General features: G+C 45.3%; 1 long non-coding RNA gene across 1 annotated transcript in view; it reads right to left on the bottom strand.

The window, feature by feature from the left end:
• The window catches only part of LOC138565968 (uncharacterized), a 217,207-nt gene that overhangs the window by 78,185 nt on the left and 121,898 nt on the right, over positions 1–17,124 (bottom strand). The window contains exon 3 of the long non-coding RNA XR_011301745.1: positions 2,674–2,834. This is a non-coding gene — a long non-coding RNA (uncharacterized lncRNA). The remainder of the gene's footprint in view (positions 1–2,673; positions 2,835–17,124) is intronic.

Here is a 17,124-nt window from a genome sequence, read left to right as displayed (position 1 = left end):
AGCCAGACTTATCTCAAGAGTTGAAGTGAGCAGTAGAACAAGTTACACAAAGGGACCAACAAATACAGTGGTTCAACTCAAGGTTTCTTGGTAAAAGCATACACATTTATTTACACAGTCAATTAGAAAACATTACACTAACGAAAGCAGCTTAATATCATACACTAATACACCACAATACACAACCAATAGGTTACTGAACAAGTTCAGCTCCCCTGAAGTGGGAGCAAAATGGCACTTCAGTTACTTTAAAAAAGGGGTAAAAGACAAGGTTATAAGAAATGCAGCCCAAATACATTCATAGGTAGGGCAAAGGGTTTCAGTTAACTACAACCAGCAATTAAATTCGATAGGCCTGGGTCAAAGTCAATGTTTCAGAGTCTTTGTATAGGATAGCACAGTTCTGGTAGATAACAGTTAAGTCTTTGCCACGGTTTTTAGAAGAATTCGGCCAGGTGACAAATTTTTAGGGAAGGACCAGCCTTCAAAGACAGGAAAGTTTCACAAACTTTCTCTGTGGTCGAAAAGATTCCGGACCGGGTTTGCACAGTACCTTTAAAGTGAAGAAGAGCTGTAGCTGAGGCAGTTGTTCCTGGCAGTTTGAGCTGTTCCTGAGGTTTAGTCGTGGGGACAAGAAGGAGGACGTCGGGAGGTTCCTGCACTGCCCAGGAATGAGGCCACAAGCTTGGCTAAACGTCGGTTTAAGGTATGAGTGCCTTAAAGAACACAAACTGGTATCCTTCCCACTGGCTATCCGGTTTTCCACAGCACTCTGTAGAAAATTTGATCAGGAGGGGACGGTTTTCAGGCGGCTTGTGAGTTGGTTGGTTCCACCAAATTCGAGGGAAGAAGTTAACCTTGAAGGGCTTCTCTGTCGATGGAGTTTCAGGCAATTCGGACCTACAGCAGGGCTTCACCAGTCGTCCAGGAGTTGCAGCAGTCCTCTTCCTTCAGCTCGTCTTCGGTTCTTTCGTTCCAGTGGTCGACTCTGCTTTCCAAGTCCCAGGGACCTGCTTTTGAACAGTTTTCCCCCATTCATTCCAGTCTGGCTGTCACTCACACAGCAGGGTGGCTGTCTTTGCCGGACAGCCAGCCAGCCAATCACGCCAGAGTGCATTCAGGTCTCCTAGGAGACTAAGCACAGGGAGTTTCGGGCACCTCCCTCACATCCTGTCCACCCCAGACACTGAGGCGCCAGAGGAGGGCTTCAGAACTGGAACTCGCCAAAGGACAATGAACAAAGGGACCAAACCTGGTTAAACACAAGAAGGACCTTTCCTAAAAGAAACGGCGAAAAAAGTCGACCGGAGTCTGTTTTTACAGATACGTCTTGGGCGCCATCTTGAAAAACATGGCTGACCCGATTTTTTGCTACCATTGTTCGCGGTCTGGTAAAATCATGGTAGTTTGATCTAAACCACTGCCACCAGCCATGGTAGGAAAGGGTAACATTTCACTGTTACATGAGTGTTTTGACTCAGGGGATGCTGGGCAACCCCTCCAGTACTCTATAGGAAGATAGTGCGTGCTGGGTCAGTAAATATAAAGAGACTAGTAAAGTCAATTTACCTTTACATGCTCTGGAGACAATAGTCAGTCCCAGAGAAAGTGTTTAAACCTTGGGGAGTCTGAAAGACACCCCTTTGCCACTACACTGAAGGTGTTGTGTGACACAAAGAAAAAGATGATGCCTATGGAGTTGTTTAAAAACCCCATAACCAAAGAACACAAAAGTAAAACACACATCAAAATACATGGAAGAGTGGGAAAAAAAGGCTCACACTCTTCCCAGGTAGAAAAATCAAATCCTAGAAATCCAGCAAAGTTGCTGGGGGTCTCAAAAGGTAAGGGAAATTAGCACATTTTGAGAATCCTCCCTAAACACAGAGGAAGAACAAAGCCTCATGGACAAGGAAGTAGGAGAGTTTCTAAAGAAAATGGAGATAAGGCCAGCGCAGCAGGTGGCGCAACGCTTCCTAAGCAATGTCTTACTGGTGAAATAGAAGCAAAAGGTCAGGCCGGTGATAATCACAGACAATTTAACGCCTTTCTCGTGTACCGACACTGCAAGATGGAGGAAATCCATCTCTTCAGGGACATTTTGCAGAAAGGGCACTGGCTAACCTGCATAGATTTGAGGGATGCCTATCTAGCAGTACCCATTCCTGAGATGCACCAGCAATTTTTAGAATTCCTCTGGTGATGGCAAAGGTGAGAGTTTATGTGTCTCCCTTTTCAGACTAACTTCAGCACATTGGTGCTTCACAAAGCTACTCAGGAGTCAGACTGATTTTATACATTGAGGATATTTGTCTCATGGCGCAGGATCCGATGCGGCTACCAGAGCAAATGGTCCCAATGACGAGTCTCCTAGAGAAACTGGGGTTTCTCATCAATTGGGAGAAATCCGAGACCAGACCACAGCAGAGAATGGAGTTCCTGCGGTTTATCACAGACTCAAAGCTGGGGCACTATCTCTGCCTCTGTAGAAATTGAACGACCCTTTGAAACATCACAGTATTGACTTTCCATTAAAGACTAAACTTTACTTGACAGTCTTATGTTTGCTCAATCACCTCTTCTGTTTACAAGTTCTTTTAACTAACTGATCAATTTTCCATCAATCAAATGTCATAACAAGTTGCATGTGTCAGTAATTTTACAGTCACTTACCTAAGAAGGAATCTGCTGAACCTCCAAGGGAACCTGACAGCAGGTGCGGACACTAAACAGGCAGACAACACACGGCGGATCCCTGCTGGAGTTGGAGGCGGTTCATTACAGGTTTTGTTCTTCGCTATACCCTGTTCGAGATGGAGTCATTCATTAGGAAGCTACAGTGAGACAGTGAAAGAAAGAGGAATTGGGGATGAGGAATTGTGAGGCGATAGGACCATAACGCTGTGATTCATGGACTAGGACAAGTGTCATGCCTGAGGGCAATAGAGTTTCAAACTGCAAAGACTACATTGACACAGAAAATGTTTTTTCTTTGATTTTTGTTTAATGTTTTTTTTCTTTTTAAGATTGCTGCTTGAGTTTTAATAAAGAAGAGTGTGCATAATACGAGCCTCTGTGTCTTTAATAGAATCATGACTTTCCTGAAAGAAAGTATTGACAATCTGGACTCTACCACAGTACCAACTGCCTCAATGGAGTTTACCATCAGACAGCATTTCTGGCTAGTCCCTTTTTTCTGGCAATGTATTCCATATCGTGTCATGGAGTGCCCCCTACATTATCACAATTTTTTTTTTATTTGTATTGGATAATAAAATCATCCTTTCAAGTTTTTACATCATAATAATTTCATTACTATACACATTTATGACATCATACAAGTCATAATTCATACTATTCAAAACATAATTCATACTATTCATAATTCATACAAGGATAAGTCATAATTCATAATTCATGCAAGGAAAACACCAAATAAAATGTCAACAGCACAAAGCAATCACCCTCTAAAATCAAGGATTAATCAAAATGATATATCCGGAAAAATGGTCAATAAAAAATGAATGATTGCTATACGAACCGTTAGCTTTCCATTATTAAATAAAAGGTGCCTCACTGCCTCTGGTTCCATGTTACTACATGAACTTACAAATTATTTACTGAAGTGTCTACTCCTCAGCTCTAGGTTAGGGCACTTAGTTAAAACATGTTCTAAATTTTCCTTGCTGAATTTGTTACTACAGAAGTGACAATATTCCAAATCTCTGGAAATCATCCTTCTTCTCACCAGGATTTCACGTGTTGGCCACAGATTCAGCGTGAACCTTTGGTATAGGTTACGCATTTGAGGGCTAGGGAATTTGGAGAGATAGTCTGCCATACTTCAAAAAAGCTTATGTACAAATGGATTGGACTTAAAGTCAATATATCGAAAACATAAATTCTGATTTACAAGCCAATCATTTTGATATATTTTGGCTTTTGCTCGATCAGGATTCTCAAGCAATAAATCCAATGTTATTGATGCATCGGCCAACGCGTGCAATACATATTCACACCATTCTTTGGTAAAAACCTGATCACGAGCAAGCAGATGTTTTGCCATTATTCCCAAATGATTCGAGGTTTTTAGACCTAAAATGCTTTTTCTCAGTGTGGCAGCCATTTTCTACTTCACTTGTACTTCGAGGGATAATAAGCCCAATGCATGCCTAATCAATGGCAGCGGGACGGATTTTGGTAACATCAGTAGCTCTTTCCAAAACCGGGATTCACATTTTTGCCAGCTTATGCTTGCCACAATTAGACATTCAGTTCCATATATCGTAGGGATGATCTTTTGTTGGTAAAAAGTCATTATATGACTTATAGTAAATTTCCCAAATTTCCCTTTTAACATTTTCGCTTGTTGTATTAGCGTCTCAAGTTTATTATATCTCTCAAGTTCATTAATTTTATTTGACACTGGGACTGCAAAAATTAGACCCAAGTATCGATACTGCTCTACCTTAGAAAGACTTCTGTTTTGTAGCTGCCACTTGTAATTTTTGACTTTAGTCTTAAAATGTGGACGACAAACCATAATCTGTGTTTTAGGCAAATTAATGATTAGATTGTTTTTCATCACAAAGTCATTCAACTTATCAAGCAACCACTGTAACCCTGCTGGAGTTTGGGATAAGAGAAGGAGATCATCCGCATACAATATGGGCGAGATTTTTTCTGTCCCTAATTTTGGTGGGTCACATTTCAGAGATCTCATCTCCATGCCTAATTCTAACAAGAAAAAGTTAAAGACTGATGAGGCCAATATACAACCTTGTTTTACCCCTCGGAATGTATTCAATTTGTCAGACAGTTTTCCATCCAAGGTTAATCTTACTTGTACTGTGGTGTTATTGTGAAAGCGCATAATCAGCTACAGTAAAGACTGAGAGCAATTGTTTTGTACTAGTTTTTGATACAAGATGTTCCTATCAATTGAATCAAAAGCAGATTGAAAGTCTATGTACGCTATATACAGCACTTGGTTCTTTTTAGCATATTTAGTGCCATAAGATTTGGGATAGTACCCAACCCAGCTACAAAGCCCGTTTGAAAGGGTCATGTAGCTCATTCTTCAATGTCCATTCTCTGAAGTCTCTCAACACCAATCTAGTAAAAATCTTGCCAGGCGCATCAAGTAACGCAATGGGTCTATAGCTAGACAGGCTCGAGCGGTCACCTTTTTTATATATAGGGACCAACAGAGAATGTGTCCAGGAGGCAGGCAGGGATTGATTCATATTAATTATCCTGAATATTTCAAAGAGTATCCCGGCCCATAGCTCAGGATGCTTTTTGAAGGTCCTATTCGATAACCCATCAGGTCCACAGGCACCTGAGTTACTGATTTTATTTATGAAGAATTTAATATCTTCCAGATCATACTTTTGGAAAAAGGGACCCAGATCCTGCGGAATAGTCACTATCGAGTTGGAAGGGGCTGCATAATACTCCAATATATGGGCACACCACACCTGGTTGGTAACATTATTTGCTTGCATGATGTTTTGTGAGTAATGCGTTGACTTACTCAATAAGGCACAGATTTGTGCTAGGTTTTTCGACTGTATTTTCGGCAGCATATTTTCACCATCCTGCTGCAGTCTAAGTCCTCTAGTAGCTCTGAGCCAATTTGTATATGTTGTTTTAATATGGGCCAACGCAAGTCCTCTTTCCTTCAAGGTCAAACAATTAACTGCCCTTATTTGACGCCGATACTCAGCCTTCCCTGCTCTGGTGGCAGCATCATACACATGTATCTGGGGACGATCTAGGTGATCTCTACACCCTCCTTTGCCTCTTCCGTCGGCTTGAAGGTATTGTAACATGTCAGCATAACACGGCTGCAAATGATTCCCCCCTGTACACCTTTGACTTTCAAGTTGATCTTTGAGCCATTTTAACGATCTCTCCGACCATCATAGCCTATTACCATTATTATTTACAACAAGATTTACTCTCATTAGATTTTTTTTGTCCGGTTGTTGGTTCGCCACTGACTGTCCATTGCATCACAAGTTGGTTGTGATCACTCTGTGTATTTTCCACAATGCAAAACTTATTGATCCCCTCAAACATATTCATATTCACATAAATAAAGTGAATTATGGAAACACTACCACCACAATGCCAAGTTGGATGAGGGGGAATATCGGAAGGAAAAGCACCATTCAACTGTATCAAATTATTTGATGAGACAATTCAGCCCATTTATTCAGTCTTGGATTATACTTTAAGGGCTGGTCATTGGTGCAATCCAAATTAAAATCTCCAGCAATTATAATTCGTGAAATTGATGAGTCCATTACAATAAGACTACATAGGTCTCCAAATGATTTGATAAAGGACCCGTCCGATATTCCCACTGGATTACAGTAGACATTTATCAGCCCATACGATTCATTGTTGACTTTTACTTTAACCAGTTGGAGAAATTCATTCGGCGTTTCCCATGCCTACGCGCAGATCCCCCCTTTAGATTTAATGGCTATGAGTAGGCCAGACATCGGTCTTCCGTGCAAAGCCTGTGATGCAGGATTTTAAAAAAGATCAAAGCCATCTCACACAGGTACCGACATTAGCCATGTTTCCTGTAACATAATTATGTCGAATTGCACTAGATCATTGTTGTCATTATTTAACAGATGGACAAAGCTCCTTGTATTCCAACTAATTAATGCCAGATTTATATTTGCGGCTGATCGTACTAGTTAGGCTCGATCTTTTCTTTGATTACAATTACAATTACACACTTCACCCTGTTTAGTATTTCTTTTCCGTGAGGCAAGGTTAGAACCATTGAGATTGTAATTCAGCAGTACCTCATTTTTGATTTCGACATTTGCAGTTGTTTCAGTGAATACTGTAAATCCCAACAATGTCAAATCAGTTTTAGCAAGCCAGATTGTATTTTGCACCAACCTCGAATTCATCCATATTCTTACACTTTGGCAATTCCCTTTGTCCGGGAATTCCTCAGCTCCAAGTCTGTGGAACAAATGTCCTCTAGACTTGGTATATCCGAGAATATGGCTAAAATAGCTCTTCTATTTAGTTCATATTGCACTGCCGGAGAGGCGTTACAAGACAGCCTCAATGAATAATTTGCCAGTGATTTTCTCTTAATGGTCGCGGGTTTAGTCGCCGACACAACTTTTGTAACTGCTGCCATTGAGGGCATGGAACTTCTTTGTCTGCCACCGGTACTCAAAGCATTTTGTATAATGTTTAAAAATTCTGGCGTAATCTGTGAGATCAAGGAATTCTGAGGTATTACAGGACTTATGTACTCTTTGGCCTTTTGGCAGATTTCTGGATTTACCATATGGTTCTCTCCCAGTCCCAAAGGCAAATTATTTAACTCTATTGTTGTAGGTATGTTTATGGGTGGGACAAAATTTGTTTCCACCCTTTGTTCTTTAAAACTAACACTTTTAATCTTTTTACATAAGGGCATTGACTCCGGCTTATCCATGTTAACCACCAAATTGCTACTCATGTAGGCATCTACTGCCTTTCTTATCTCCTGGCGATGGAAATCTCTTATATTGAGGCTCGGCACAGTGGTCCTCACTTCTCCAGATTTAGAGGATTTCTCAACTGGAACTTTTTCCCTCTTGGACCCAGTCCGGAGATTCTGATCTGTTACCTCATCAACCAGAGCATCAAGGGGGGCATGTGCTAGTACTGGTTGCAATGAACCACTTCCCGTTCGATCATCCTTTGAGTAAGTACGCATGTGATATTTTTTTGCAATAGCTTGAGCAGTTGTGATTGTATTGTTAGTTGGAATGCTTAACTTTTTGATAAATGTTTGTATTTTAGCCCCCTTCTTATTTGTTGGCATTGGTTGATTTTTTGGTAGCTTTTTACTCACATGGTTACTCTGCTTTGTACCACTTTTTGCCTGTTTGGTGAAGACTGTATAGGCAACTTTGTCTTCCTTCATCACAGTGTCACTAGCGAATCGCCTCCCTACAACTTCATTCTCTGTACACTTACCCTCCTGCGTAGCTATTTTGTCAGGCACATTACATTCCAACACCTCACCTATAATACAATCCATTTGTGGGATAAGTTTGTACCCCGCCCTAACACCCATGTTCCCTGCTATTGAACATGCAGTTAGATCAAGGCGCGTTATACTTGGATTATCACTTTTCAATTTCAATTTGTGCATAGCTTTCTTTGCCATAAAAGCAAATGCTCAATTTGAAGGGCTTGCTTACGGACCTGTTCAGCCAAGGTATCATATAATTTAAACAGCACAGCCAATGAAAATTGAGTAGCTTTTAGCGCAATTTCCATGAGTACAACACTATTTGGGACCTGGTTGCCTATTTCTATTTTCTGCAATGGTTCCACATCATTGGGTACTGTTGGTTCCTGCCCTACCTCCCCACAGCTTGGTGCCTCCTCATCTACACACACATATGGAGTAACACATTTCCTCGGAGTTGGAGCACAATATGACACATTTACACTCGAATAACCAGAACCAATAGTAGAAAACATATCAGGTGTTTTCGACAAATTATCTGTGAGCAATTGTGCAGAAAACCAGGAATTAAGAAAGTTCAAATCAATTATGGCATCATCTTTTTCACCACCATCCACTACGACTTTAGAGGCATTATCAAAGGCTGTACATTGCACCGTATTCAGCAAACTAGTGTCCGTTATTGAAATATTCAGATTTGCCATTATGGTCCTCGGGACTGTGCCCAACGTGATGTTTTTTTTTTACTTACATTTGTTTCCTGCTGTTGTGGTTTACCATGATTACCATTTCTCCTAGACAAGGCATCAATCACATTTACATTGGAGTCATTAATAGTAATTGGCTGAGTACCTACACCCGCCCCCCCGGCCAAGGGCGGTTGGATCCTTGGCGGTAATGGATCTTTGCAGAATTCTCTAATGTCCGTCCCATGACTTAAGACGGTTTTCACCTTATTTGCCTTTCGCAAAACCTTTGGCGTGGATGTATTACTTAAATGACAGTTTATGACATTATTACTCGTCCGACTCGCCACACACGGAGCGCTAAGCGGACATATGCCCTTTGGCATGCCTGCCTTCAAAGACATGACCATGAAACCACATTCACCCTCACCCGCGCAAGTCAAGAAAAATTAAAGGATGGACGAAATACACCTCTCCCACCTCTCCGCTCCACTGTGCTCCGAGGCAAAGAGGGAACGATGGGCCTGACGGAATTTGCTCGGAGCGTTCCAATCTATTACAGAGATCCCAAATCAATAATCACATAGGCTTGGGGATAGGCACCTCGCAACGAGAACCGCAAACAGACAACAGTACTTAGCTTGTACTTTGCAGTGCGCGGCGCGAGTGCGCCAAGGTGCCGGTATTTATTGGAGTAGGCGGATCGTTGCACAAAACCAAGGGCGGGGCCAACCTCCCAAACACACACCCTAGGAAATAAATAAATAAATAAATAAATAAGGGGTTTTAGATATATGACTTCAAAAAAATAAGAAAATTAATTCTCAGTTTTAACCCATCCCAAGGCTATACAGATTTCAATGGGCTCCAAGTATGGATATGATTGCGGGCACACAGTTTTCAAATGGGCTCCTACTATAAATGGCAATGCGGCCACACAGTTTTCAATGGACTCCACTATGAGCCCTACGTGCAAGTACAAAAGTCACCTCCTACTTCCTGAATGGAGGGTCAGGCACTTCGCGTGTCTCCAGCAAAGATGTCCTCCAGGGCTGAAATAAACAGCACGCCACGAGTGCCGATCCGGATTCAATACATCTGAAATGCGTAGGCAGTCAGAAACGTTAGCCCGGGATAGTGTCGCGAACAGCCAACAGTACTTAGCTTGTACTTTGCGGTGCCTGTCAACAGAGCTGCCAAGTGTCCCTAAAATCGTGGAAGTCTCTAGCAAAAGGAGGCGGACACCTGCACTCTCGTATTTGAGCAGGATTTTCTTTCTACATCTGCAAAGAAATTCAGCTGTGCCTCAGACAGTCCCTTTGTTTGTGGCAACACTGGGTTGAAGTAAGTAACACACTGCTGAACACAGCACTCAACAGCACATGCTGGTCTGACTGGGGCTAAGCTGTGTCCTGTACACCTCTGCAGCTGAATTTCCAGCTGATCTCAGTGGCAACTTTGGATAAAGAGGGATAAATGGTATAGATAAGATGATCATGTGTGTAATTTCAGCACAGGTGGTGTGCGAGAGGCTACACAGCCCATGTGATGGTCTGACATGCATATTCTGGCACACAAACATGACTGTAGTGTCTGACAGGACATATTCTTGCTTTGCTTCTAAATATTATTAGAAACCACATCCTGCAGTCTCATAAGAAGCACAGTTTAGAGTTTCTAAGCCAGTTCTTTCGTTTTATAATGTTACATAAGAAAAGGAGAGGACCTTGCAATTCTCTTATTGATTTCATGTGCAAGTTCATCACTACCAGGTCGGTGCTGCGGGCCCCGGTCAATGTCAAGGGATAGGCTTCACGGAGGGACTACTTCACCTTAATGTCTACTTTCCTGAAGCCTCAGCCTGAGGAAAATCCAGACACTTCCCAACAGACTGGTCCCTCTGAATGTCGCTGTGGCTCATATGTCTCACACTCTACACGACCTCTATTGTTCTTCAAAATCATGCATGAAATAGACAACTGTCCTCAGGGCCACAGCTTTATGGAAGAAATGGCAGCAATTATATGGCTTTTCCCCTAGTCCATGTTGGCAAGAGAGTAACAATATTCTTATACTGCAGGCCCATGTGAAATATAGCTTTCTCTTAAATCTATGTATCATATGTTTGTCCTTCTGTAGGCTGTTGATTTCTTGGAGTCATAGATGTGTGTGATGTGTTGCATTTTGATAAGTTGTTCACATAGCTCTCAACCATTTGGGTCGCGAAGGCGGGTGAAAACACCCGATTTTAGTTTTGGCGGGTGAGACGCCCATTGAAATGAATGGGCGTGCTGGAGGCTTGGCGGGTGAGTCAGCTGTTTACAAGGCGGGTGACACCCGCCAAAAGCGTGAGAGTTGAGAGCTATGTGTTCATTTTGTGAGGCCCATTGCTTCCAAGTCACATTTTACATGTTACTGTGTGGGATCTCAGCAGTGGGACAAAGAATAGAAGAAAAGCATGACAGGGTTTAGTTAAAAACAATATTTCCAGAGACACATGGGCTAGATGGAGCCTGGGGTCCCCTGGTATATTAAACAGGCCAGGCATTTCAGGAGCCACATAAGGAAAGAAGGAAGGCCCTTTACCCTGGAATAGGGGGTGCAGAGAGTGGGGGCTCCCAAAGCATTGATACGAACAGAAATGCAACATTCACAAATAGAGTGTGAGGTGTTCCTTGGTCTGTTGTGGTGTCGTCATGTCCACCTTTACATTTTTCATCATCCTAACATGATCGTGATGGACCCAAAACCCCTACTGCCAATTTTCCAAGGGTCATTTCTTCGCACACCACTCCCATTAGACCACTTGACTGCAACTGTCAGATTACATGGTAACTGTCCATTTCGATGCAGTGGCTGGCAACCCCATGGACTACCTGCTCGGTTATCCAGGTCTTCGGGCGTCGACATCGGAGGCAGTGGAAGTTGAGGCAAAAGCTCTGGTTAGCATGGTCAGATCGATGACTCCTCTAAAATATTTATCACTTTGATTGTCCTGCTGCTATTTATATTCGTTTTCAGCTGTGTGCACATCGTGATTGTCCTGCTGCTGTTTAAATTCGCTTTTATCTGTGTGCACATTGTGATTGTCCTGCTGCTTTTTAAATTCGTTTTCAGCTGTATGCCCATCTTGATTGTCCTGCTCCTGTTTACATTTGTTTTTAGCTTTGTGCATAACCTGCTTTTCATGAGAATGTGTTAACAAGTCCACCCCTCTGTACTCTGTCTAGTCTGCCACTGGTTACCTCACCCTTCCTCAGTCCCATTGTCCCTCTGTGCTGTTATTCCCCTCAGCCATACACCCACTACGTCCCCTTCCTCTGCGTGTTCACTGTTCTTCTGTGCATATTACCTCCCCCAGCTCCCATTGTTTTTCTCCCATTCTTGTTCCCTGTCTCCCCCCCCCTCTACCTTCTGCTCTCGCTGTGCCTCTGTGGCCTCAGTCTGGTTAAGTGTACCTCACTCTCTGCAGTTTGCTACGGTGCTATCTATCTCTCCTATCTTCTCAAACTGCTTCTCTATCTCTTATCCTTCACCCCTTACTAAGTCTGTCAGGAAGATCCTCAAGAAGGACATACTGAGCTCTAACCCAGGCCTTCCAATTGCAAGCACCTACGTCATTTCCTCTGCCAGAGAGACTCTCACAGACATACTCTGTCGTTCCCTCACCCGTCCTATGGACTCTCCATATGATTGCTCTTCTCTCTCCTTTCTCTTCTTTGCCCATCAATGGTGGCACCCGCTGCGAGGTCATTCTTGCCCTCTCCATCTCCAGGGTCATCATCAATGTCTACTGCAATGGTACCATCATGGTCCATGGTCCTCAAACCAACCTTCTACTCTTTCATAGGCTCCTCCCCCGCCTTATCAACCTCCCTCCGCCTTTTGCACCAGCTCCTTCAGCTGCCCTGGCTCCCATGCCAGCTGTGCCCACCTTGGCTCCCTTGCCACCTCCTAACCACCATTCTACCCTCGCCATGGCTTTCTTGCCACCACCCCACACATTGACAATCCCATGTGCCTTCTCCTCTTGGGTGAACCAGTCACCCACTAACAGAGAATCTGGGGCTCCTTTGCCCCCTGTGGTGCCTCCCGCACCGGCTCCCTCCTCACCCATTATGGTCCCGTCTCCCTTACCGGCCTTGGCTCCTCTGCCCCCTTCTACCTCTGTCCCTCAGGTACTATCGTTACTTAGGGGGGCCCACTGTTACCTGCTCCCCCCATAAGTCTTTCACTGATTGCAAGCTGCTCCACATTGCCATGGTAAGCACTCGCTCAGCTGTCAAACACTCCTCTGACATCTGCAACTTCCTTGAACTCCTGGATTGTGATGTTCTTGATCACTGAAACCTGGTTCAAGGATTGCTCTGTCACAAGCTTTGACACACTTCTCCCAGAAGGCTACACAATACTCTCTCTTCCTAGACCAAACAGATCAGGTGGGGGAGTAGCATTGATCTTCCCTGAGTGTATCCCTGTGTCTGTCATTCCCACTCAGGCCTACTCATCCTTTGAGTGCCTGATCTGCAGGCTGTCCCTCTCTCCAAGCTCTTCACTACTGCTGTCCACCTTCTATCAGCCACCTGGTCAGCCCTCCCTCTTCCTTTCGTAATGGGCTGACCTGGCCTCCTCTCTCCTTTCCTCCTCTTCTCATCTCCTACTGGGTGATCCCAACATCCATCTCGACTCACCTGATTCCTTAAGACCTTTATGCAACCTTTGCGACTCTCCCTTTCTTTCCATCTTACCGTCTGGCCCAACGCACAGCGCTGGCCACACCCTGGATGCTCTCTTCTCAACTGACATTCCGCTATCTATCCCTCTCACTACTTCTCTCTCCTGGACTGATCATTTTCTCCTCTCTTCTCACTTGAAGCTCTCTTCTCCCGTTGCATAGGTAAGCCCGGCACTGCCTCCCGTCTACAAGGTCATCTGACCCATGAAAAGAGTCTCAGTAGCTGCCTTTGCCTCCACCTATTATACTCCTTCCACTCCTGCGACTGACTCCCACCCTGCCACAGCCCTCTCAAACTTTAACCTCTCTGTTTCCAATACTCTTTATATTCTTGCCTCTGTCATGAGGGTACGATTGAAGCCTACCAAAAAGTGCAACTCTTGGTATGACTCCAAATCAGCTTCTGTTAAACACAAGTGCAGGGCAGCCAAATAGAAATGGGATTCCTCTGGCGCACCCTCTGACAAACTGACCTGCTGCCTCCTCCAAAGGCAGTATAGACTCTGCATCTGCTCCCAGAAAAGAGTCGTTATACAAGCCTGCATCTCTGCGGTATCCAATAACACGGACACAGTTTTCAAAGTCTGCAAGGAATTAGCCAACCCTACCGCAGCCTCTTCCACCACCTCGCACCACCAGCTCGCACCATCCACCACACATGACACAAAGTCAGGCACGCACGCAGTGTCAATGAAAGGGAAGGGGCGCCTGAAAGCTGACATAGAGGTGTGTCAAAGGGTAAAATAACACATATACTGCATAGCACCTGCATCACACACAAGCATGTGACTGGCATAGTCCTTCCACAAACATGACTGATGCCAATACACAGATGGCACGTAGTATATCCATGCCAGAATTGTCAACTAGCCTCAGATGGAAGTTGAATACTCCTGACCATGAGCCATGTACAATGCATGTCAGATGACATTTCATGGAATTCACTATTAGAAAACACACATGTGTCACAGGGTGCAACAGCGCTAGGTTGTTGTAATACAGTGAGGGCAGGCATACGGATTCAATAATGCTAGGTCACATTGACATCACGCAAGTGAATAGGCATATTGAAGGGGATAACAGGGTTTAGAAGTGTGTGGGTGCAGTGCAGTACATGGGTACAGCCTCAACTATGAATAAAAACACAGATCCAGTAATGCAATGTCGTGGCCTGATGGCAGTGTAAGGGTAAGTGCTGTCATCATGTGTAAAGTGTTGGTAGTGGGTTGTAGGGATACAGTAATCCCCACCCCCAAGGGCGGGGGTGGCTGGGAGGCAGTGCGTGGGTTAAAATGGTTGCTCAGAGTACCGTGTCGTAGCAGACAGTGTGGGCAGGTGGCAAGTGCCTTTTCTCAGTCATCTGGGACTACAACAGGGGAGAGGAGGACAGAAAGCACAACACATGAGGAAGCATCAGAAGTGCTAGCATGCCTTGAAGAAGCTACACCTCCAGTTACATAGAGGCAGGGAGGCTGTACCAGAGGGAGGCCCCAGCTCAACACAGATGTGAACCACAAAGTAATTTCCATGAGGAGCAACTGACCCTGAGGGAGTAAGAAAGGGATGATCAAAGACCATGAGAATGAAGTAAATACTGGAGGTGGAGTTGAAGGAATTGCTGGCCCAGGACCCATAGGGACTTGCTAAGAATCCACAGGGTTCAGGAATGAACACTCATAGCCACTGTGAGCCTGTGCCATCATCACTGTCCTAGGAAGATACCTTGCACCAAGCCTAAAGGACTTTTCACACAGTCCAGGACTGGCAGAGTTGCAGAGGGAAGAGTGTAGAATCATAGAAATCCTGGTGAAGCCTGTTGCAGTAGTCCATCAAAGGAATTACCAGTCCTCTGGAGACAGTGAGCTGCTGGGGGATGGAGAGGAAAGGAAGAATTCCTCTGAGGATGAGCAACTTGCAGGGTGACCTCACAGAGACGTCAGTCATGTGATGATAGAAGGCGACTGTTGAGTGGAAGATCATCAGAGGCTATCCGCGACCACAGGTTGGAGCAAGAATAGGGCCAAGAGAGGCTGGACAGAGAGTGTCATGGAAGGAGGGAGCAGGTGTGGTGATGAGGATTGCCTCTGTGTGCAGCATATGGTTTGTATGCAGTCTGCATGATAACAAGCACGTATCAGTCCAACATCACACGGGTCACACATGGCAGTCATTACAATGTAGCTTGAACTGGCAGGCAATCGTAACACATCACCCAAGCAACATACACAACGGCTTGTACACACACGCATCACCACTCACCGGACATTCCCTCATACATTGGCAGGTCTCCCACGCCTTGGATCTGCTCCACTGCAATGAAATCACTAGTGATCTCCTCATGTCCAGTGAGTTCATCGTCCTCTGGTGGTGACCCACTGTCAGTCACCATGTAGAGGCAAACTTTGAAGACAGCTTGTCTTTTGCTCGGTGTTGGAAGTCATTCCAGCGCTTCACAACATCACCAGCTGTGCGCCTCTCATAGCCCAAGACGCTAATACGGTCAGCGAGGCACTGCCAGGGGGGTCATACGCTGAGCAAGTGTATGTGTACTCCCTGCCTGCACCAGCATGTCACAGCCATGTTCCAACATGTAGTCCAAGAGTATCTTCAGTTCCTCATCACAGAAACTCCTCATTCTCGATGTGTGGGACTCCTGTGTCGTGTCTGGGGTCTTAGCCTGTACTGCTGGAGCATGCTTCTGCTTCTTGTGAGGTAGTGCAGACCCTGAGTGGCGTGTACTGCTCTGGTCAGTAGGGGCTGGAGTACAGGTGGACTGGCCTATGGAATCAGCCACCAATGTAACTACAGAAGGTCAGCTTGCAGGTATCAGTAGCTGGGTGCTGTTGCCGGGACTATGCGCCACACGTGCTTGGCCTTAGTGACAAGGGACTTGGCCCCTGAGTCACACTGGGCCGGGACCAATCCATTCCTGGCTGGGTGACCCTGAGACAGGGTGCCGGTTGCTACAGCTGCCCTTGCAGCTTCCAGACACTGGCCGGTGTCAACAGCAGATGACACCGCTGCTCCAGATCCCCGTGTGCCGGTGCCTGGAACTTGCACCGCACGTGTCTTGGCCTTCGGGACATGGAAATCGGCCATTGAGTCACCCTGTCCCTGTGCCGGGACCACTACCGTCCGGGCTGGCTGACCCTGAGCCTGGGTAGTGATAGCCGCAGCTGCCCCTGCAGCTTCCACACCCTGGACAGCAGATGGCACTGCTTGTCCGGGACCACGGGTGCTGGGTTTGTCAGCAGCTGCTGCATCTCCCTGGCCCGGTTGGGTGTGGGGCATACTTCTCCATGCATGGTCCTGCACACCTTGCCCATGTGGACCACCTTGGCCACCCTGGCTACGTCGCCCACCTTGGCCAGCTTGGCCACCCTGGCCACGTCGCCCACCTTGGCCACCTCTGGCAAGTCGCCCACCTTTGCCTCCCTTCCCACTTGTTGCCCTCCCAGTCATGGCACTGATGGACTAGCGCAATGGGAGGCGCAGCCAACAAATGTCCTGGGAAATTGGAGTGAGGGGCCAGGGTACGTGATGGAAAATGTACCACTGTGCTCCAGAAAAGCTCTATGTGACCCCTGGTGAAAAAATAACAGGTCGCGCAAAGCTCAGGCACCCAAAAAACAAAAATCAACGTGTATGGGACCCCTCGGTAGCCCACCTTGAGTAAAAAACAGCCTGCAGTACGCTGT

This window comes from Ambystoma mexicanum, chromosome 2p (genome assembly GCF_040938575.1).
Source record: "Ambystoma mexicanum isolate Mex_15411 chromosome 2p, UKY_AmexF1_1, whole genome shotgun sequence".
NCBI classification, from domain to species: Eukaryota; Metazoa; Chordata; class Amphibia; order Caudata; family Ambystomatidae; genus Ambystoma; species Ambystoma mexicanum.
The sequence above is the reverse complement of the archived record's forward strand: the minus strand, read 5'-3'. Positions and strand labels throughout refer to the sequence as shown.